A 23131-nucleotide genomic window follows, 5' to 3' on the forward strand; every position below is an offset into this window, starting at 1 on the left:
GGGAGCAGATGGAGAAAGCCTCTGGGGATGGGATATTTCTCCTGTGAGTGGAAAAGAGCCTGCGCGCACTCCGGAGAGAGGAGAGTCACACCTCTTGCTTTGCATGCGTCTGGGTTAGCAGGAAAGCTCTGTGAGGATCATGGCTATACTGGATCCGTGTTTGCTTAAGGTGCTGAGGGACGCTGAGGTCAGACGAGCTTCCTCTGCTGCAGCGGGGAACTGTTATAATAACTGCTGTTTCTGCTGTTACAAGCCACACAACGATGAGATATTTATTAGGCTAATGAGCAAATTATAATTCAAAGCTTCAGGATGAACAAAAAAAGAAATGTATGTTAGCTCCCAACTGGTAATGGTTGTAGGATCAGAGTCACAGAATTCTTGAATTTCAAAGTTTTCCCAAGTGACCAGCGCTTGGATGAGATGCAGCTATATACGAGTATGCGGTTATATTCTTAAACTTAGACATGTGTGTGTGCGTTGCGGTCACAATATAGAGAATGAGGGAAAAAGCAACCTTACCTCATTTCCTGCCTTTTTCTATGTGAATTCTCATTCATAAAGCACAGAGAAGGGATATTTTTATACAGTGTTTCCTAGGGGGATTTTTTTTTTTCCCCCGCTAAAAGAAAATGTAGAAAACTTTGGTCATGCATTCAAATGCAGCTGTGTTTGGTTTGTGGTGTGGAGGTCTAAATGTGCATTAGGACACGACCTGCCTAGTGTACCTGTTTTGTATCACCTCCGTACACAGAGGGGGTTTTTGCGTAAACTGTATTGACCTGCTGTCCAAAGGCAGTTTTGGATTACAGTTTATCTGGGCTGGATTCAAATGGTGGCCTCAAGGAGAAATGCTCTTTAATCATTTGAGCTGGATGCTGCCTGAGTTTTGGAATCTTGCAAATATGTTGGCATTTATGTAATAAATACAAACTTTGAGAGTGTTTCTTTTCCTTGAGGAACTCTTGACTTCATGAGCTTTTATTGTGAGCTGGTTGTTAGGGCTGAGAATTTGCCACTGACTCCCTCTCCCCACCCCAAAACAAACAAATAAATAGAACCATATGTAGTTGACTTCATCCTCCAAACAGCCTCTTAGGCTACTTCCTTATGAAATCAGCAGCTTTTTTTTCTTTTTTTTTTTTCTTTCAAGTTTTGAGACATGCCAGACCACTGTAGGCTGCATGGAGAAGGAAGGTGTTAGTCCTAGCGATGACTCTCAAGTCAGCTGTCAGCTCGATCCAACGTATCAGTCATTTTCCCATAGCTAAAGTCACTGCAACATGTTTTTCTTGCCTCGTTCCCTGTGTGAAATGAGCTGCTGTAGCAAAGGGGTTTTAAAGACATTCTTTGTTGGTGTTTGGTTTTTGTTTTTTGTTTTTTTTTTCCCAAAATAGAAACATTTAATCATCTTTTTAATCATACGTCTCGATGTACAGCCAACAGCCATTATTTTTTTCAGTGGCTGTTTCTGGTTTAGACTCACCATAAATCTGTTTTGATTTGTCAATGGTGCAGTTCGGTTCTAGACGAAGTGACCCAAGTACAGATCAGCCTGATACCGTGTTTTATTCCAGACGATACTACTGACTTCCCATGTGGTATTTGCTCAGTCACTTATAAATTTATCTTCTGTTTCCGTTAGCTTTGAAATTGGGGTAGCTCCTGGTAAACTCTCAAAGGTTTTGTGGCTGTTTAATTCAGTTTGTATTGGTAGAGCATGCACCAGATCCTACTATCAGGTTGGAGGGAAGGAGGGAAGCACCCTGTGACCCAGCAGAATTAGGGTGAGAGCATGAAGGGACAGAAGGGGACCAGTGACAGGGAAAAAAAGGAAGTTCAGAGCAAGGGGTACTGGAGGGAAGCTGGTGTTGAGCTGCCGGGAATGTGGAGGATTATGCAAAAGGGTGAGAGGAAAGGAGATGCTGCAGATAAAAGAAGGAAAGGAAGTGGAACACAAATGAAAGCAGTGGTTTGGAGAAAGGTGGGTTGAGTCAAGGAGTTGGAAGAAAGAAAAGGGAGGAAATAAGAAAAAAGGTTCGTTCAGGTCAATTAGCTTTATAGATTGCATTTATTTGATTTTTACTTTTGAGGCACTACCCTATGCTTCTAAGCTTTTTGCTTTAATGTTGCTTGCCTTTTTTTTTAAGCATCTGACCACTCTAAATTATCATGTTAAATAATTTTGAGTAGGAAGACCTCTAAAATTTGCTCCTGAGGTCATATGGTGTGTAATAGCATCCTCTTTTCCCTAGGAAATAGCCCCTTGAACTCTTGAAAGTGTTAATGGCTTGGCACAGTCCCCTGCCAGTTTGTCCTGGTGGCTTTCAAATTGTTGTCCTGTGTTGTAGATGAGAACTTCCTAACATGTAAAGCATTTAAGAACATCAACAATAAGTAACTACAGAAAGATTCTTGTCTGTGGATTTTTTTTTCCCTTTTACTTTTTAGGGAATAATGTGCCTGATTTAAAACTGTGCCTGATAACACCTCTGGTTTTGTTTGTTTGGGTCTCAGCAGTGGTTGTCCTCTTTTCCCTACTGCCAGCTCTGCATATGAGGAAGGAGCAGCGAGGAGAAGGGGTGCAGCGGGGGTGGTTTGCGATGACTTGTTTTGGGAAATAAGAGGGGGGTGGCCGATGCTGGTCTGAAACGGGGGGCTGGGGGGTGCTGCTGTTCCTGTTGTTCTGCCAGACCATATGGTTCAGCCACAAAGCAGCTGATTTTCAAAATTAATGCTTAAAACTTCCTGTTTTGAAAGATACCAATTTAAAAAATAATGAAGTACAGTAAGAAATGTTAAGACCGGTACTTTAAAACTACCTGAAGATAGATGAATCACTTGAAAATTCTCCCAGTAAAAATATTTGTATTTTCTCTCACTGGACCAGTATGTTGAAGCATAACCTTTGAGTCTTGCACAAGCTTCTGCAGTGACTACTTAGGCAGTGGAAAAGCAGAGAAATCACCTCACCTCTGACTGCAGCACTAGTTGAAAAAGTTGTGGAAAACACAGGCAACCGCTGCAATCCTGGGCTATAAGAGGGGGTGGAGATACAGGGGCTGCCTTCCCCAGGGCTCGGGTTGGTGTTGCACTGACGAGCAGCACTCATAGCTGCTGCTTCCAAGATGGATAGGAAGGAGAGACTTGTTCCTTAATGCACGATGGTCATCTGTAGGAGCCAAAGGAGACTTCTTGGGGGTCCTGCTGCCACCCATCACCAGTGGTGCAGGATGGGGCAGGTGCCTTGCACTGTCAGTGGCGTCGGGCAGCAGCCGCCTGCAGGACACGGTGGGACGTGGCATCCCAGGCGGGACGGACCAAAGGCCCCGCTGGACGCGGCAGCTCCCGTGTTGGGCTTTTATCTCCTCCTTCGCCGCCAGCTTGTCTCCTTCCAAAAGTGACAGCCCTGTGAAATCTTCCAGGAGCTGCAGCGTTTGTCTCCCTTGAAACTTGGGAGGGCAGGGGGTGGGGGGGAGAGGACTGGGGCTTTTTTTTTTCTCGTTTTAGGCTTTTATTTGCTTGGGGTTTTTGTTTGTTGTTTTTTTTTTCCCCCCCTGGAGAGTGCACAGCTCAGTATTTCAGGCTGGTTTTTGCCTTCAAGAAATTCCTATGAAACGATCAGAGGATATGAGGGTCTGTGAGATGCTTCTGTATTTTGAGTCCTAATCACTTAGGTGAAAAAGAATAAGTAAATTATATATTGAACTGCTAACTGGTGCTGAGGCCTGGTGGTTTCCATGGCAACCGGGCTGAAAATAGCATCCTGTGACGTCACCAGTACGGCACAGGTAGAGTCGGATCCCGCCGCCGTTTCCCCCTGAAGAAGTGAGCGCGGCAGGCGCAAACACCTTGACATTGCAATTAACATATGCAAATATCCCAGTCACCCCAGGCTACCTGTCCATCACCGAGGTACACCGCGCTCACCTCGCGCACAGCAGAAATGTCCGGGCCCTCGTGCAGGTACTAAGGGAGGCCGGATCCCCCCATCCCACCCCTGCCCTCTCTGCGTTGCCCGCGTCGGGGTGCCCATGCCAGCAGCCCCGCATCTGGGTTGAGGGTCTCGATCTTCTCCTCTGGTGCCCGGTGATGCCCCAGTTGCCCGAGTTGCTACTCTAGTTCATCTTACAGCTGCAGGTATTGCACGTGAGAGGGGAGAGATTTCTAAACAGCTCGGCTTTGACACCATTTCTTCTTTCTGGAGATGAATAAAAGACCTGGTAGGTTTGGTTTTGGTCTTTTTCTTTTTTTAATTTGATTGGTGTATTTTTTTTTGGTCTGTTTTGTTGTTTTCTGGAGGATTTGGTTTTATTTTCCTGTTCTCTTTTATCTTTGAGACGCCAAGAATGTAAACTCTGGTCTTTTCTGGCATTGCTGAAGGACAAGTGGGAGGTGTAAATGAATCTATGAATGTGAACATTTAAAACCTTAACTGAAGGGGTGAATGTGGTGAATCTTTAACAAAGGCCTTCTCTACTCAAAATATTAATTACTTGTTGAAGTAAATATATTTTAAGCAAAACAAGCAACCAGCCTGATTATCCTTGTAGAGTAAAGAATGGAGGTTCTGCCTGAAGCCTCTTGCACTGTGGTGTACTGTAGGTACAGGTGTGTCACACTTCTGTGTGAGAGGGACCATCCCACACTGGCACCTGGGTAGACAATGGCAAGGTGGAAGTGAAGAGTACGTCATCGTTCAGCTGTGGAATTGAATATCCTTTAGCCAGCAACAACAAAAAAACCCACTCCACTGATCTGATTACCTACCTCTACACATGATCAAAACTCAGTAGATATGATACTTCCACGTGTTTTCTGGTGTTTGCATTCAATTTAGTTTTAGCTGTCCCGAGTGATTGCATTTCCAATGTTTTCCTGAGAAGATGAGACCATATGCCTCCCTGTTAAGGTGATTTGTCCTGTTTTCCCCATGCAGCAACAAGCTTGTGTTTTTTCTTTCTTGGTTTCCACTGGACCTAAGAATAGTCCAGGCAGCGCTGAACGATCCCTCCTTTTGTTTCCGCCTGTCAGAGGTTTGTAGACAGTTCAGTTCCCAGCTCATTGGCCATTGCTTGGCAAGCTCTCATATTTAGTCCTTGTGTTTGTAAATTGAGTTCTGATTCTTGGTAATGTACTTGTTGCTCTTCTGAAACCTTCTATTTTGTCATGAGCTTTTTGAGCAGGTTTAGCCCAGAAGTAAATACTCTTTCAGGTATGGTTACAACCAAAACAATTTGAGGCTTGTCAGCTCTAGAGACTGCTAATAATACTGCAAGCCCATGCAGCAAGCACAGCTATTTGCTTGCAGCAGTGCCCACCTGTACACAGAAGTAGCTCTGTTACAAGTCTTCTCCAGGAGACAGCCCACCGATGCATCCTACCTGTATGGGCCTACCCTATGCCTGCATCACTGCAATGACAGTGAGTAGAAAATGCTGATGTTTCAGTTGTGATGGCTGGCTCTCTCAGGAAAGGTCTCATACTGCCTCTTCCCTTTGGTCAAAATAGATGCACTCTGGATGATGTTTTACGTTTAGATGTAAATGCTTATCTGTCATATAGGCATAAAAACGTTCAGTGTTTATAATGAGAAAAATGACACGGGGCAATGGATGGGGAGTTTTATTAGGTGACATGGCTCACTGAGTGTCGTTTGCAGACAGCGTGCTGCACGGACCACCTCTTATGCTTCACAGGCCAGCAGTGGCCTGTGGATCACAGTTTAGGTGATGCTGTTCTAGGGCCTTATCTATACTAGGAAAAGGAAGACAAATGATGCATAGTTTATTGTTTCATTGTAAAGGTAAATGACATTGTGGGTTTGGGGTTTTTTGGGTTTTGGGGTTTTTTGGTGGGTTTTTTTTGTTGTTTTTTTTTTTTTTTTAATATCAGGAGTTGGTTCTTGAGTGTGCTGCAGCTGTGTTTCTGCTGCCAGAGGTGAAATAACTGTCCTGGTTTCGTCAGTGTAGATGCAGATAAATCTACTTGGAGCTACAGGAGACTCCTACCTTTATCATGTTCCTCCTTTTGGAAGCATGTCCGAGTTTTAGTAGCTCCTTTTTCCTTCTTTGGATGGACTACTTTAAATCATTCATATTGTTGTGGCTTCCAAGGGTTTTTTTCTTCCCCAAATACTTGGTTTGTAGGCAGTGCCACCAAGAAGTGAACAGATATGAATATGAAAAATATTAAGATCTCCAAAATGTTACTGACAAAGGGAAACCTTGCAATGCATTTCACTGCTGCCATCCCTAGCTAGCTGTGCTACCACTAGTGATGAGGCAGAGGAGTTTGACATCATTTGTGGCTCATTAGAGGCAACTTCAGAATTTAGAAGAACTGAATACCTACCGCTCATGGCTCCTGAGCACTCATGAAAACCTGGTCTTTGTTTAGACACCTTAGCCTTAGCTGAACTTTTAGAAGATGCTTTCCTTATTTAGACCTCCAGTGATCAGGTGTGGTGTGATGCATGAAGGACTACAATCAGCACTTCTGTCTTAAGGTGCCTACTGCTACTAACACTTGTAGTGTTTTCTAATGCCTCCTATCTTTTGTGCATCTGTCTTTCAGAAGGTGAAATCTTTGGGCCAAAGAATGGACACGGTTTTGTCATATAGGCATATTGGTAGGGTGAGAAAGAACAGCACTGCTGAATGTTCCCATCCGAGTCGTTGGCAAATGCATCTGTCAGGAAGGATTCGGTGATGGGTATTAGGATAATGAGCCACAGGGAGGTGGACTATGACTTTTCACTCCTTGTCACCTCTACTTTTCTCCCAATTCACGAGGTCTTCACCTCATGCAGGTGCTGTGTATAATACCTGTGCAGTGGTATTGCTTGGGAAGGGTGAAAGCTGAGAAGACAGGGGTTTGTTGTCTTTTACGCTGAGGCTTGTTCAGGTCTCAATGGGGCCTACTGGGGTGAACCAGCTGTTTATGCACTCTAAAAATACCACTTTGTCTTTCCTCTGCCACAGGGTAGCTGGGAGGGGGAAGAGGACCGAGCGCGGGGCTCAGGGAGTGAGAGGGACAGAGGGTGGCTGGGGGACGAACTTCAGGGAATGAGTCCGGCAGCTGGAAGGAGTTGGGCCCCGTTTAAAATGGCTGCCGCCGCATTCAAGGGGCCATTTTAAGTGCCTGTTATCCTACTCTCGCTTAAGGGTGTAATTTGAATGAATATGAAGCCAACAAAAATGTTAGATTCCAGTACAAATCTGTTCTGATTTGGGGATTCATCCGAGTCCCAACAATGCGTAAAGTACTGCGGGATGAGAGGTGATATATTGTGGAAATGTAAGATATGGATTTTATATTTATTACTGACTTGGCAGGGTGCTTTTCACATCACCATTCTGGTACAATTTTGATTAGATTTTTATGCTGAGCATCAGAGAAACACTGCTTGTGTGTACGTAATTCTCTCTCCCCTTTGTGCTTCTCTTCTCTGATAAGGAGAACTCTGTGCTGATGAAAGAGACAGGGTTGACAGTCCTTGCACTGTAATGATACAGTTTAGACAATGCCAGTAAAAACTTCCCCTGCCAGCATGGAGGACGTATGTTGACACGGAGCAGAGTGCCGCTAGCAGTGGGAGGACAGGTAAGTTTCTGCATCTCGCCCAATTCCTGACCTCTGCAAGAGTTTGGAAGGGTGATGGTAGTTTCCCTGTTGTTGGCGCATACGGGAACTTGTTCAATGGTCTTCAGTCCATGTGTTGCTCTCATTTGTCACAAATTGTTTTCTCGTAACAAATTTTGTTTACTCCCAGCGTGTGCTGGCTCTGAACTAGCATTGAAAGCAGATAAAATTCATCTGCAGATGGAGTGCTGTCTGTTCCCTCACAGGTACTTGTTTTCATTAAATGGGTAAGCATCAGAAAAATACCCTTCTCTGTAGACTACCTTACAAAGCCAGAGTTCTGGGGCAGTGGTAAATCTGTTGTGTATATTTATATTTAGTTATTTATATAACCCTTGTCTTTTGTATAGAGCTTTTTACAAGCATCGATGCATGTATTCTGCCTTGCTTTGTGTCAAAACTAGTAGCGTCCCCATTTCATAGCCTCATAAAGAATTGTGTTGTGTGGTTCAAGATGGTGCAGAAGGTCTGCATCAGAACGGGGAGCTGAACCCAGACTTCTGGGATTCTTGGTTCGGTGTCCAAAACCCGGGAAGAATGAGGGAGAAGGCAGGATGATTTTTGTGCTTATTTAAAGATGTGTTTACATATGCTTGTGTTGAATCTGCTTCTGGAGATGAACAGCTTCAATGTGTCACTTTTTGTTAGAATAATTGTCTTAAGAAGGGGCTTAAAAGGATAAAAATGTAGTAGTTTTTTGCATCTTCACCACAAACAGCATTGCAATTGTACTGCAGAAATGCATTTGGCTTGTGGCATTTGGTGGAACCAAAAGGTTTGACTCAGTCTGATATTGGCAGAGCAAAATGTATGAACAGACAATTGCCAGCAAGTTGATTTACCACGATGAGATTATAAGTTGTCATCTGGGCTATAGGAGTTGACTCTGCAATCCTTCTTCATTGCAATAAGAAGTAAAATGTTTGCTTAAACCATCAGGAGGTTGGTTGGTTCAGTGTTACTGTGACTCAGCTGGCAAATGGTAACTCGTTAGTCATGGTAACTCAATTGCTTACTTCTGTGTTTGCATCTCTTGGACTGATGGTGGGTAGCCATTGTCAATGGAAGGCAAGTGAAAGGAAAAGCCTGGGAGTTGCCTGGTTGTAATCAGTCTCCTCACCGCTCGCCTGGACAGAAGCAAATCTGCCTGCAGAGCTGCTGGCTGGTTGGAGAAAAGAAATGGAAAAAGATTTGTCTGGGTCTAAGTTGCTGGCCTACTAATGTAAATTTGTCACCCTTATCAGAGCTGTGAATTCTTGTATTTAAAGTTTTGGCAGCAAATGGACAAGGCTTAAGGGGGTGTTATATGGGTTAGTACTTCAGTCCCTGCCCTCCCACAGCTGGAAGACTGACTCTTTGCAGTAAAGGTGGAGAACCTTTCCCTTGTTGGGAGCCAGGCTGGCCTTTTGGGTAACCACGCATTAGCCCATACCTTCGCGTTATCCAGCAGTGATATGTGAAGTCAGGTGGCTCCAGCCTATGCAAAATGAACCTGTGGACTGTGCTCAGCCCCTGGGCTGCAGATCTTCTACCCGAGGTCTGAATCTACAACCTTAAGTCGCCCACGATGAGGGCTGCCTCTCCAGGAGGAAACCTTGCTTGCAGTGTAAAACGACTATGCACTTAAGCTTGTTTATACAGGGAAGTTAGCATGCAGTAAGCTGGGGTGTGAGTTTATGGCTCCCTAGCTGCTCTGGACTATTTTGTGTGGGCACTGTTTGTACACAATTAGGACCTGAGCTGCTCGCTCCAGTGGTGTCGAGTTAAGAGTGGCTATGGCATGAGCTGGTGTGCAGTGCTGTCCAGTCAGAGCCTGGCTTATTGCCCCCTTCACAGGGTGAACAAGCACTTGGATAACGTTTGGTTTTTACAGGAGGCCCCGCGGGCTCAGAGCAGCAGCGAGGTGATGGGGTGGGACCGAGGAGCTGTGTGACCAGCGGGGCTGCGCGTGCCACACCAGACACAGCTGGGACGTGGTCGGCTTAAGCGTGCCGTGCACAAGGCAGGGACATCCGTAATGCGAGTGGAAAGCGCCTGTATGGGGAAGGGGGCAGCATCCCGGAGAGCGGACGCAAGGGGAGCCCCCGGATCCCGCTGGCTGCAGAGCGTGCCGGCGGGAGCCTGCCTCTCCCCTGCCTTTGCCCCGCGCTGGCCTCGGCAGAGCACGCCAGCAGGTCACCGGTGCTCGGCGGAGGAAGGAGGGGAGCAAACGCTTCCACGGTGGAGCACGAGCTGGCATCTGAGCAGCCTCACCTCTGCCCCGCCAGCTCTTGCCTGCCCTTCCTGGCTGCCTGCCGCCTCTCCCCGGCTGCCAGCCCCCTGCCCGCTGGCAGGCACCCCATCCCCTGCCCCGGCTGGGCCGCGGAGAGGACCAGCTCCCTCAGGCCCCCGATCCGCCCCGGCAGAGCAGCCGGCCTCTCCCCGGCTCCCCATGTCAAGCGCGTGTTTAAGCTTGTGCTAGTCTCCTGGACACCTTCCCGGTGAGTTTTCCAGAGAATGACTACAGATGAAATGCAATTAGACACAGATGGACGGGGGGGTGGGGGAGGGGTGGGAGACGAGCCGAGTTTGAAAATGGGGGGAGGGGAGCGATTAATTGCGAGGCCGTGAGGCAGATCGGCGCGTGCAAGAGAGAGATGTGTGCGAGGATCAGAGGTCCCCGCTGGGAGACGCTCGCTGGGCCGGGGCCGGGAACCTGAGGAGGTCTCTCTGCTCTCAACTGCTGCCGCCGCCGCTGTTGTGGTTGTTGGAGAGCCAGAGGGAAGCAGCAGGCGTGTCTCAGGGATGATTAATCATGTATGGCAGCAGCAAGGAAGGAGGACGCGGCGCACACACGGAGACCAGCACCTCCCCTACCCCTGCGCGCCTTTGGCTCGCTGACAGCAGTCTCTTCTGCTGTGAAATCCAGCCCCGCAGGAGGGCAGGCAGAGGGGGACCATGGTGCGCCTGAGCCAAGAGACGGCTCCATACCCACCCCATCCTCCAGGAGCTTTGAGCCTCGAGAAACTCAAATCTCGTGGGTCTGAGGAAGAATGAAAAAAATGTGAAAGCAGGGAGTTGAGCTAGTCCAGGTGGGAGGAGAGGCAGACCTGACTGAAGGTTTAATTAGCGAGGAGCGTGGAAAAAATAAAAGTGGGTTTGGCAACAACAGGCTGTGAGTGCTTCCCAGTTGGAGAGGTGGGGACAGGGCACAGAGCAGTCCAAATTGATTCAGGTGTCCCTTTGCCTCAGGACTTGTCAGCCGCCTCTCCCTCCACACCCTGGCACTACCTGAAAAAAATGAGATTTAAACATAAATTGTTTTCTGTTTGGGGAAAGGAGTTTGGTTTTAAGTCTCCAGGATTTTACTTCTTATTGCTTTGAAGAAAAGCTTAAGAACTAGAAGCCTGCTTTTTTGTGTGTGTGTGATTTTTTTGAGAGGTCAGAGTCCTGCACAAGGAGAGAATCAGAAGATAAGAATATCAGAAACTTCCAAAGTAGGAAGCACATGGTTAAACCAGGACTGCTGGCAGGCCTGCAACTTTTAACCAGGCTTCCCAGTCTAATGGCCATTACCGGTAGCGGTCTGCACGCACATCTTCCCCTTGCAATTTCCCCTCGCAATTTCTCCAGCAAGTAGCTGAAAGCGTCCCCTTTTCTGTGCATCCCTCATCAAAGCTAAGGCAATATTCTTCCCACTGTGACTATAATTTACAGTAGGTGATGTCAAAGTGTTCATAGTTCTTCCCCTTAACCTCAAAGACTCCCATTTCATAGTCTGTAACAGTTCTTTTTGGGAGCTTTGGACTGAAGGAAGGTGTTCAATTATATTTTCCTGCCACTTATTTCCCTCTGCTCAAGATTTGCTCAGACACCCTTAACTATAGTGCTGTCTTCTGTCACTGAGGTGGGATCTCTGGGCTAATTTTTGTAGGGTTGCTTGGACGCACTGCCTTTACGTTTGTCCCTGTAAAATTGCTGGAGAGTGTTATTTAATGCTTATAAACAGCTCCACATTTTCCATGTGCCACTTCCTCGTGCAATGCAGAGTAGTGGCCAGACTCGAATGTACTAATTTCTTTATTTTCCTCCTTTTTTTTCCTTAATTCTGCTGAGCGTCGCTAAGTAGTATTTCACAAAGCTAAATGTTATCACAAAGTAAGGGAGGAGTAGGGCATTACAAATTGTTCAGAGGCAGGACTGGAGTGAGTCTTTCTGGACAGAGTTAAGTTCATTGCAAGATGTGTGCTGCAGAGCTATGGAAAGCTAGGGTACTGCCGATGAGGTTGGAGGTACCTTTGCAGGGTTGTTTTGGGATCCCTGGGTAAAAAAAAAGGCAATGTAGTTTTCCAAGTAGAATCAAAACATGTTGGTGGCATCAGAAGCTGACAAAACTGAGAGCTGGAATAAATACTTAATGCTCCTCCCTGTGAGACCTCTGCTCACAGTCAGTAGTCATGGAAAACAGGACAAAACAGATGTGGATGCCCAAGCGAGTGAATAGTGCTCCTTTATTCGTTGCCATTGTGGGGCGAGGTGTTTTCCTCTCCTCACCAATTTGGCGAGCCTCCTTCCTGGTGTCGGTGGCTTGGGGTGGTGGTGGCCGGAGGAAGGTGCTGGAAGCAGCTGGCACATTGTACCCGCACCAGCCCAGCGGATCTCATTTTGGGATTTGGGCAGCGTAACGAGCTCCTCTGCTGAGGCCGTGTGGAGGGACGTCTCTGCCTTGCCTGAAGGGACCGTCTACCTGTTTTGAATGGAGGGACCGACAGCAGGCGGAGAGGCGGGAGGGCGTCCGTGCGCTGGAGGCCTGTACAACATTGATGTTTTCATTTGGAGCTCTTCCTGAGACGGCTTTCTCTAAGGACGAGCAGCGAAGGACGGCCCAGCTTGTCCTCTGTCGCCTCTCCCGCGTCCACCAAGGGGGTGATGGGAGCGGGGGGCTTGCGCTAAGGCTTACCTCGCAGCGTACGTGATTTAAGAGAAAGGAAGAAAACCAGGGACAAGAGGATGTAATTTGCTCACTCAGCTGGCGGATGGGTAGCGAGAGGAGTGTGTTGCTAATTAATGTGATCTATTGATCACGTTTGGACAGAGGTGATGCTGTGATGGGGAGTAGCGTCCACCTTTGTGCCGTTGGACCATCTGAGGGTTATTTAGTCCTTTTCCAGTCCAGGGATCGTTTTGGCAAGCCTTCCAGCTTTGTGTTGCCCTCCAGCACTAGCGCCGGTGGCAGTGGTGGGGTCCCTGGGGACCGCAGCTTGCCAGAGTGGGGGTGGGCGGGACTCCCCCCATCTCAGGTGGCACCTTGAGGGTTGCCTGGCCCCCTCCTCTGCCTGGGGATGCTTTCTGACAGTGTAAGGGGAGCTTTTGGAGGAGCCGGGGGCTGGCTGCCAGGCTGCCTTTAATTCCCCCAGCTGGCAAACAGGAGGCCTGTGTCGGTTGCCGGGGCAATGGCGGGAAGCTGTGTTAGTTTAATGAAGCATTGGGAAGGCTGCTGTTTATTTCAGGGGAGCGGGGGCTCTCTCGCCTGCCGGGATGCTCCCCCGGGGCGGAGCGGTGGCTGCCAAAGGGCTCCTAGGCCGTGGGCGCCGCGTTCTCCCGCTCGACTGCTGCCCTCGGCCCTGCCCGGGGTGCAGAGGCCGGTGTTGGGCCATCCCTCAGCACAACATGTCTGCCTGCTCCCCTTCCACCCAAGCCCAGCGTGTTTGGTGCCATGCCCTCAAACTTGTCCTCCTCCAAAAGCGCCTGCCCCTTCTGAGGGAAGGCCGCCTGCCCCACTCCTGTGGCTGAGGACCTGGTCCTCACCCCATGCCAGATGCCTCCTTCCCCAGTGCCGGGATGCCAGGATGGATGCCCCTTCCCCTTCATCGCCCGCTTGGGGTACGGCGGTTACCTGATTGGGGTGTTGAACTTACTCTCTTGATTTAAGCAAATGAAGTCTTGAAGCATCAATGTCTTCATAGTAAAGGTGACCTACAAAGGAGGGAGAGGAGAAGAAGAGTGGGGGAAAAAACCACCAAAGGCTTGCATTTATGCCCCTTTTCCAGTGTCTCTTTATGATTTAAAAAGGATCGAATGTGGGGCTTGGGCTTTTTTATCCTCCTTTGCTTCTTTTCTTCCCAGCGTGTTATTTCAAGTACAAAAGGATTTCTGGTCTTGTTTAACCTCTGGGGGGGAGGGGGGATTCGATGGACAACTCGAGCACTAATAGGCTTATGACTATTCAGATAAAACTTCATTAACCGATGATTTAAAAAAATAACCCTTATTCAGACCTGTTAAAAATCAAGGGAGTGTAAATGGGTGTGAACAAACAAATATTAGGTGGAGAGCTTGTTTGAAAGTTCAGTAAGCCGTGTCCATTTAATTCAAGGCTAAGAAAAAGCCGCTCAGGCCACAGACTCATGAATTTTCAGAAAAAAAATGGCTAAATAAGACTATTGTCTTGCAAAGAAAAAAAAAAGGCCTTTTCATATGTGAAGAGATAGACATATTTGGTAAAGATGTGCAAACAAATGCACCTGATTTTTTTCCCCTCTCCCCTCCCCCCCCCTTTTTTCTGCTTCTCATTTAAAATGCCGTATAAACAAACGCTGTCCTGGATGGTGCTTCCTCAGCTGGTGTAGCAGAGCCTCCCCTTGTCCTGCAGGAGCAGCTTTCCGCATCAGCCCTTGCAGGACCAAATCCCCCCCCCCTTCCCCAGATACAGCGGCGCATCACCCCACCACCCCCCCCCCCCCCCGCACCTGCCGGCGTGCCTGTGCCCGCTGCCGGGGCGGCAGCATCCCGCGGGGGTTTGCAGGTCGCCCGTGCCAGCCCTGCCATGCGGATGGAGGACAAGGAGCCCGTCCCTCGGCGAGAAGCCCGCATCAGCCCAAACTCTGCGACCCCCTGTTGCTAGCCTCCCTCTCCGGCCCGTTTCTCTCTGTATGTGCGAGTCTCGCGCCCCGTGCACGGCTGGTAATTAAAAAAACCTTGGAGGGGGATATTATTGAGTTAACAGTAGTTATTTGTCAGGCTGCTGGAGGGGGGGGGGGGAGAGTGATCTATCCCCAGGGAAAGCTGCACTGACGAGGGGTGGGGGGGAGCAGGAGGGAGGAGGAAGTGGGGGCGAGATTGGCAGGTGACTGCCAGCTCCGAGGAGATGACAGCGGCAGCAGCTCCGCCAGTCCCACTTGAACACTGCACTGCAGGTACTGGGTTAATGGGTGGGAAGTGGTGAAGAAGAATATCAGGGTGGGTGGCTGGAGGGGAGGGTGTTGGCGTAGGGGAGTTGATTTCTGCTAAACGCCAAGATAGAGATGACACTCTCTATATACATGTAATCATTAGACTTTTCATTCCCAAGAATATTTTCCTTCATATAATTTTTTAAAATGCAGAGAAAGCTTTCCCCGAACCTGACAGTATTCTACCTACAATCACTTCCCCCTTGCCAATATTACCATGCTCTACAAAACCGGTCTGAAATGCTGTACTATTTTTGACCATTTCTTCAGGATATTTGTAGTGAAATTTTAATTTTTAAGGTGCTAGGAATAGGCTCCTCAGTCCCACATCATCTCCATGTAGCAAGGCCTTTTTACTGAACGTGAGACTGCATTACAATCTAAGCCTCACAATTTTCTTGTTTGATGATACTGACTATCCAACTAGAAAATTCATGTATCCTCCTTTTGCAGGACTGGCAGGTTAGACCTAGACTGAAGTCCTGATTGACATCTGCAGACAGCATTCTTGCTCATGCTCGCTCTCTCTCCCCCGTGCTCGTGCTCTCTCTCTTTTCTTTCCCTCTTTTCCCTTTCGGAGGGCAAAACATCTGTTCGCAAAGGGCTAAGGACATGTGCTGCACAGGGAGATAAAAGCAAAGAGCCCTCATCCCATGTAAGAGTTCATAGATCTGTAACTCAGGGGGCTGGCGACAGGGTTTGGCAAGGGTTGAAATCCTTCTGTCTTTCTCCCTTCTCGTATGTTTGAGTTTGAAAAACAAAAACAACCAAGGTTATCTCAGATGTGCAATAGTGAGGATTTAGATGTCAGCTTCACTATCGGCTTCATTCTTTGTGTACAAAGAGAGAAAGAGGATCACAGATTTGCACCTAAGCTACACAGAGCGATGCCTCGGTTTATCACAGCGAAGGAAGCCCATGCCTCTTCCCTTCCACTACAGCAGAGTTAAGCCCCAAGGGCCTTAGGCAGCCGGTGCCTGGGCTGGAGTCCCGTCCTCCCCCTCCCTGCAGCAGGAGTCAAGTTTAAGGAATCGGCTGAGAGTTCAAGGCACATGTGTGATCGTAGGCCTGCATGATATATAGCGAACAGGAAGCTTCAAAAATGTCTCTGTTCTAATGCGTCTCCGTCACATCACCAACAGCCCCCTGTAAAGTGTTTAGCCATAAAAATGTTGCAATTCCTCTTTGACCTGTCACGACTGGGGACAGGGCCACCACCTGTGCACCTGTGGCCTTACAGGTTTTAGTCCAGAGACTAGGTAAGATGTTCTGAGCTGTGAAAACAGCTGGTCTATACATCCAAATTAACCTATGGCTCGGGTACCATATTGGTGCGCTTATCAGAAACGCCTGCAACAAGAGGGGCAAACTCCCTTTTATTTCCCAGCGCTGACATAGGCATGCTGATTTATATTACACGGAGATACATAGTTTGACTGCTTGACAAAGAAAATCATGCCCATGACAGCTTCTTGTCATGCAAGTAATCCTACTAAATGGAAGCATGACCAGCGCCATCCGTTTTATGTGTCTTCTGCGTGGTGGTTTCCAGAGTCCTGGTGTGGCCGGTTTCAGGGAACTGTGTTTTAACCTGGCGACTGCCTGCAGTCTTTGCTGAGCAGCACTAGGAGCTTTGGGCATTTAGCAGCTTTGAAAATTACATCACAGGCATCTTAAATGGTACTTTTCAAGTGTGCGTTGGTTTTAAAGCTTAGCAGCCGGCCTTTTGGCCATATATATAGATCACACACACGCTGAATTGCTTACTAGGAACAGCAGTTACTTGAATTCAAAGGAAAATTACATGTTTCTTTCCTGCCTTCGTCCTCCCCTTTTCTGTTTTCCATGTGGAACAAGGATCCCCGGGGGTGCACCTTCTGGTCCCCGACATGCAGTGAGACCTTGAGCTGGACCGTGAACCTACTGGCCTGTCAGTTTTGCTAGGGGTAGAAGGGGCTCGCCGTGTAAAATGCTGCCTGCTCTTTGGATGCTTGCATTACAACCTGCTATGTTTTCACTGTTACTAGCGCACGGCAGCAAGAGTTCAGACGCGTGCAGCCTTGCTTGGGGGTAAAGGGGGCTGGTGGAAGACACCAGCAGAAGACACAAATGAAACCTCTAGTTCAGAGCTCACAATTAATAGGACTGAAATTTTGGGCGAGTTTCAGGGTAGCGGGAGCAGGTAACACAAAGCCAGCATTGGGAGCTCATTTTAATTTCAACCATCTTGTGCATGTGTAGTTGGCTGTCTTTGTTTAAAGAACTTGGCCTTCAGGTAGATTTTATTTGGACAGCTTGCTTATCCAAAGAACATTAATGACTTTCCTTGAGGAGTTCCAGCCAGTACCTTTGCACCCTGGTTCTCCTCTAGCCCTGTTTTCTCTTTTCCATAATCTCCCGGTGCCCGGCAGCAAGCCTTTAGGGTACATGCGCAAGCGAAAGGAGCTTGAGTTGGGGAATTAATATTCCTGGAACATAACACCAGCAGCATGCACACGCTGAGGAGAATATTAGAGCTATTAGCGGTGGGAGTTTGGAGTGCATGCAATATCTAGATGGAGAATTCAGTGTGATTAATCTGCCTCTAAGCAGCAGCCTCCGGGCTCTGGGAATTCTGTGGCACGTTTGAAATCAGAACTTTTTTTAATTACCTTTCCGCATCAACAAAACAATTGCAGTTGTGTGAAAATAAGCCCATTCAGTCCCTGCCCTGTCTCTTTTTTTTTTTTTTTTTTCTCCCCTCCTTTCTCCTTTTTGGATGAGACACGCTGCTGAAGCCCTGACTATTCGTGGTCCCAGCAGCTCTGACGGCACTTTGCACAAGTGCAGAGGGACTTAGCCTGGGAGCCTTGGCCGGCCTCCAAGTCAGGTAATTGCGTCGTGGGCCAAGTTGGAGCAAGCCTGTGCTCGTCCGTGTGTGCGTGTTAGATTCCTTCCTCTTCCCCGCTTCTTTATTCCGCTTCCCAACAAACGCCCGTGCCTCCCTCTCTCCCCCCTTCACCTCCTCGCCTTGCTGGCATCCTGGCGCGCTGGCAGCCATGTTGCCTCCCCGCCACGGGCAGGTTGAGAGAGATTCCCCGAGAGAGGAGTGGGATAAACGTGGAGGTTTCTCCCATGCAGTCAGCAGGGTGGAAAAAAAAATAATTAAAAAAGATGAAAGGAGATTCAGTCGGTATTAAAATGCTAGCAAAGTTGTGGCCAAACAAGGAGCAAGACTTGCTGAAGGATACGAGATTGGATGGGGATCTCCCTGCTTGCTGTTCGTACCTTTTTCCCTCCTTCTTGCAAGCGGAGGCAGAAGGAGAGTTTATTCCTTTCGTTGCAGCCTGGTTTATTGCTGTACTGGCACAGAGAAGCCGTAAAATGACAGGGGAAATCTTCCCTGGTGCCGTGGCAGTGCCAGGACTGGGGCGATGCCCCAAGGCACTGGGATTCAGAGTCAGTGTGGGAATGGAAGCTTCAGCCATGGAGGAGCTCCCACCTGGAAGAGTATCTCCTGGCCGCCTGGGTTTTACGCTGGAAGCACGTAGAGCCACCGGGGTACAAAAGTTTCCAACAAGCGCCTTTCACCCCTGCCCGCTGTGGGGCTTCCAGCGCCGCTGCGCTTGCTGCTAGCCCTCCGGGGCACCTCGGGCACTCGCGGGGTTGCTCCCGCTGTCCGGCAGCAGCAAGCCAGGAACGTACCGGCCAGCCAGTTCGTGGCAGGGATCTGGATCGTTTTCTCCTCGCTTGTCGCTCGCTCCACGTACAGATTTCCCTCCTGCTGCACTGGCAGGTTGCGGGAAGGGCAGGCTGCGATGGCAGCGCTGTTTTCTCCTCCCTTCCAGGTCGGCGCAGTGGTGGGGAATGCTTTGGAGGTCTTGTCGAGGGCAGGGATGGAGGCTGGGGAGAGGAGTGGACCCACTGTGAGGAGCACAAGCTGTCTCCCCTTTGGCTCTGCAGTTCAAATAACTTTATAAATATAACGTTGTCCGCAATTAGCACTGTTTAATTTTTTTTTTTTTATTTCACTTGGCTGTGGCTGTGCCCTTGGCTTATCCCTCTGGATTCCTGGCCTTCAGGCATGATTAGCACAGTGCAAGTGTTTGAGATGCCTTGCTTCAAAAGGAGAAAAAAAATATTCCATTTTAAACACAAATAACAGATTTTTTTTTTTTGCTTATTTACCAATAAATTATTATGTGTTTGAGGTTGTGTTAAATTTTGAGAAATTGATGGTAAAAAAAAAAATACTCCAGCTGAATAAACACACATTCCCCCCCCCAACCCTACAACTTTCCAGGTCACATTAAGCCAATAGCTACTTAATAACCCTTTTTTTTCTTTTAGGGTTTATTTCAGAAGTGACCACAGAAGTCTCTATCACCAGCTTTTGCTCCCAGAGCAACATCCAAGCATTGCCTTGTCTTGGGAGTACATCAAAGCCTCCTGGCCTTTCTGTCACCTACCCCAGCCTCCCTGCCCCTCCCCAGGGCACCTAAAACCTAAAAATACGTGAGGGAACCGAAAACCTCACTCTCTAACCCTATTGCATTGCTTAGGCTTCACATACAACTCTCTTACCTGAACCCTGACCTTTAATATCTCTTTTACTCCGATTATAGTTTAAGAGTGGTTTCAGATCCTCAAGTGGGGAAAAAAAAACACCCCAAGTGCCCACTGATGAGCGTTACCTCAGCCCGGCCCACGGCTCCCAGACCTCTGCCACCGAGCTTCGGTCGCACCGCACGGCCCCGCTTGCCCGGCGGCTCTCGGCGCCTGCCTTCCCAGCGCATCCCAGGCGCGACCCGCGCCATCCTCCTGTTTCGGCCCTTTCCCCTCAATCCCCCTCCGCCGTCCCCCTCAGAGCCTCTCCCGTGGCCGCCGGCGCCCCTCGGCTTTCGCCCCGGCACCTGGTCCTGCTCCAGCCCCGGCGGGTCCAGCGCGGCCGTGGCGAGCGGCTCTGTCCCAAAAGGGCTGCGGGAGCCTGCGCTGCGCTGGAGGATGGCGCCTGGGCTGGCGCTTGCTGCCTGTCCTGCCCAGACCGCTTTTAAAAGGTATTTCCATCGTGGTCACAAACTTTATTTGGGAGGAAAAAAAACCACAACCAGCAAAGAGAGTATGTTTTATACAAAAAAAAAAAAAAAAAAAAAGCCATTTTCTTGGCCAGCCATTTCCTGAGTTCCCTTTGTTACTACTGCAGATATGTGTTTGAATAAGAGCCTTTTCCCCTCCCCTCTCCTATTCCTCCCTGTTCTACCCTGCAGTGAAGTCACAATCCGGCGTTTGTGGGCTCTGTGTGATGTCAGAGACTCAGCCTTGTGACTTCACCGGCGGGCTCAGGCAGAAGGTGCAGACGGGGCTGAGAGAAGAGAAAAAAAGCCCCCTCCTCTTCCCTTCCCCCCCTCCACCCTCTCGGTTTATAAAACCAGTAGCTGAGATAAATCGGAAGGGGGTGGGGAGAAGCAGCAGGGAAAGCTGAGAAAGATGCCAGAAAGGTACAGTAAATGGGCTTTATCTCTCTCTTCCCTCTCCCTGAAAGTTGAGAGTGGAAAATTGCCCTGCAGAGGCCAGCTCTCGCCGACCACGCGTGCGGCGGCGGCCGTGTGTCTGCGGCGCCCTGTGCGTGTCACCCGCCCAAGCGACGCCGCCGTGCCCGCCCGGGGGCCCGCGGGTGGGGTGGCGTGGCGTGGCGTTGCGTGGGGTGGGGTGGCAGCCGGGGCGGGCGGGCGTGGGCGGGCGGGCGGCGAGGGGCGGCGTGGCGGCGGGGGGCGGCCGGAGCCCGGCGTGGCCGGCGGCGGGGAGCCGCTCGCCTTCTCCCTGCTCAAAGGCCCCAGCTGTTGGCTGCTCGCTGCGGTCTGCCTCCCGCTCCGAGACCGACATAAATGGGTTAGGGGGTTTGTACATGTGCCGGGGGGGCTCCCCCCCCCTTCCCTCCCTCCGCATCTCTCGCTGACGACGGTTTTGGTTTTGTTGTTTTGGTGTGTTTTTTTTTATTATTATTATTTTGTTTTGGTTTCGGATGCGTTTTTATTTTTTTCTCGCTCTGCAGGTTCAGAGTAGCGCGGGGGTGGATGGGGTGGGGGCCTGCCATTTCACCGTGATGGGTGGGTACATCAGGAGGGAGAAGGGCAGGGCCTCAGGGTCACATTCTCAAGGGCTGCGAGATATCATTTCTTCTTTAATAGCTCCATCTTTTTTTGGGTTTTGGTTGTTGTTGTTTTTTGTTTTGTTTTGTTTTTTTTTTTTAACTGACAACTGCACAATAGCGATGTGGGTGCACCAGCAAAGAGCAACCTCAAAAAAAAAAAAGGGGGAAGAAAAAGAAAAAAAAAAGGGGGGAGGAGGAAAAGGGGGGGTTAGCTTGCCCCTCCCTTCTTCTTCAGCAAATTTTTTTTTTCCTGTGTCCAATTTACCGTTCACTTGAGATTTTGGACAAAGACGGGGGCAGTGGGTGGGCTGCTTTGAGTTTTGTGATATGATATGACTGGAGCGAGAGAGTAAAGCGCAGACAATTAAGGATCAGCGCGAGGGCTTTGCTCATTCAGTCTGTTGAGGAAGCCGTCATTTTGTGTTAGTGTGTGTGTCTGGAGGAGGAAGGATAGTGGAGAGTGACAGTGGAAGGATGCCTAACGTTGTGGTGTATTTGTACTTGCTAAACGCCTGCTCCAGGAAAGCGGGGCTTCAAAAGAAAGGGATGAGGGAAAAGGGGTCCTTCTGAATTTGCCCCTGCGGTGAAGCCACTTTGGACCAGACTCTGGCTGCTGGGAACGTGATGTTTTGTTGCCTCCTCGAAAGGGGAGGGCCGAGGAAGGAAAAGTGCGTGCAGGTGTCAGGCAGGCTCCTTGCTGCCACCGCTCTGCCTGTGCACCTCACCCCGATGACTGGTGGCTTCGCCGCCGCACTGGTTCGCAAAGCTCCTGGGCAAAGCACTGCATCTCGACGGGCTGCAGCGCCAGGCTCCTCTCTGCTGCCGGGTCACTTGGGTCCCGCCGCTGCACTTCACTCCTAACGACCCAGAGCGCATCCTGCTTTTGTAGTTATTTATTTCTTTATTTCAACTACTGGACCCTGGCTGTCCTCTGCCAATGTATTTCAAGGCTGATGAATAGCACCCCCTGCAGTTATAGAGCTGATCTTTTGTAGCACAGATGTATAATTAATCGTGCGGCACTTTTGCAGTCTGAACAGGCAAGTGGATTCTTGGAAGACACCCATGTACTGCTGCCTGCTTCTCAGACCCCCAGCTCCACAGCCCTCGGGGAAGGGACCTGCTGGCCGCGGCTTCTTGAGAGCCTCTGTCCTACCATACCATCCGTAGTGATCTGGAACAGGATTCGAATCCAAGTCTTTGGTGTGAAAGCCAAAAACACCACAAAAAACCCAACCCCAAAGCACTGCTGCACAGCAGGACTTCTCTGCCCCTGCTCCGACATGAAAGGATTTTGGGGGTTATTTGTATCTCTGCTCCATCATGGTGGTGATGTTTAGGGATTTTTTTTTTCCTTCCTTCTTCTCTCAGAGGGGAAGTAAGGATTTGTTAGTTTGTAAAGCACTTTGAAGATGAAAATCGTTGCCTGGGCTGAGTGCTGTCTGTTGGCTTGTCTGAGTCACGACCTGGGAAGCAAAGCCTGGAATCACCCCGCAGCCGCCTTGGAGGATTAAGTCAAAGGACCCCGTGGATGGGTCCTCCTTCGGACCCCTGGCCCCAGGGAGGGCAGAAGTGGGGGTGACCCGGTGGGACTGGACACTGTGTGTGAGCCTGGGAGGTGGGGGGCGACGAGCGAAACGCACCCTGTGAAACTGAGGGTAGAGGACGTCGGGGACATGATTTAGCTAAGATTAGATACGGAAGAGATTTTAAGCCTCATCATCTTGTCTGGCTACATCAGGATTGTCCCCTACGGGGTTTTCCTCAGTTCTTTATCTACACCTGCTTTTAAATGACTCCTGAAAGAGCAGAAAACAGTGGAGAAAACCTTTTCCTTTGATTTCTCTTCAGCTGGGGACATCCGCTGCCCAGGACTGTAACCATAGGTGTTCGGGGAGGGGGGAGGCGTGCATCACTTCAGCCCCATGCTAGGATATGAAAGGATTAAATCTCTTCCCTACGCAAAGTGGAAGGTCCCCAGGTGTCGTCTCTCAGGCTCAGAGATTGCAGTGGGAGAAGGAGGCAGGATCCAGCTGGGTAAGAGACCTCATCAAGAGGATAAAAGCATTTAGGGTAAAGGACAGTCTGTCTCACTGAGTAGGGGAAGTAATCAGTGAGGATGTGCAAGGGTCTCTCAAAAAGCCCT

The 23131-nt window shown here is 49.2% G+C and overlaps 1 protein-coding gene and 1 long non-coding RNA gene across 5 annotated transcripts in view; one reads left to right on the forward strand and one right to left on the reverse strand.

The window, feature by feature from the left end:
• TCF20 (transcription factor 20) overlaps positions 1 to 23131 on the forward strand; it is a 130813-nt gene that overhangs the window by 36594 nt on the left and 71088 nt on the right. The window contains exon 1 of one of the 4 annotated variants that reach the window (XM_087764624.1): positions 20252 to 20332. The exons of the other annotated variants lie outside the window; for them this stretch is intronic. The gene's annotated coding sequence lies outside the window, so the exon portion shown is untranslated. Of the gene's footprint in view, positions 1 to 20251; positions 20333 to 23131 lie in introns of those variants that run through there. 4 annotated transcript variants of the gene reach the window in all.
• LOC148054643 (uncharacterized) lies at positions 12143 to 14531 on the reverse strand. The gene is made up of 3 exons (XR_015706306.1): positions 14373 to 14531; positions 13542 to 13599; positions 12143 to 12433 (listed from the first exon to the last, which is right to left on the reverse strand). It is a non-coding gene; the product is annotated as an uncharacterized LOC148054643 (long non-coding RNA).

Source organism: Nipponia nippon, unplaced genomic scaffold (assembly GCF_047370975.1).
Source record: "Nipponia nippon isolate SJK-2023a ecotype South Korea unplaced genomic scaffold, ASM4737097v1 scaffold_3, whole genome shotgun sequence".
Taxonomy (NCBI): domain Eukaryota; kingdom Metazoa; phylum Chordata; class Aves; order Pelecaniformes; family Threskiornithidae; genus Nipponia; species Nipponia nippon.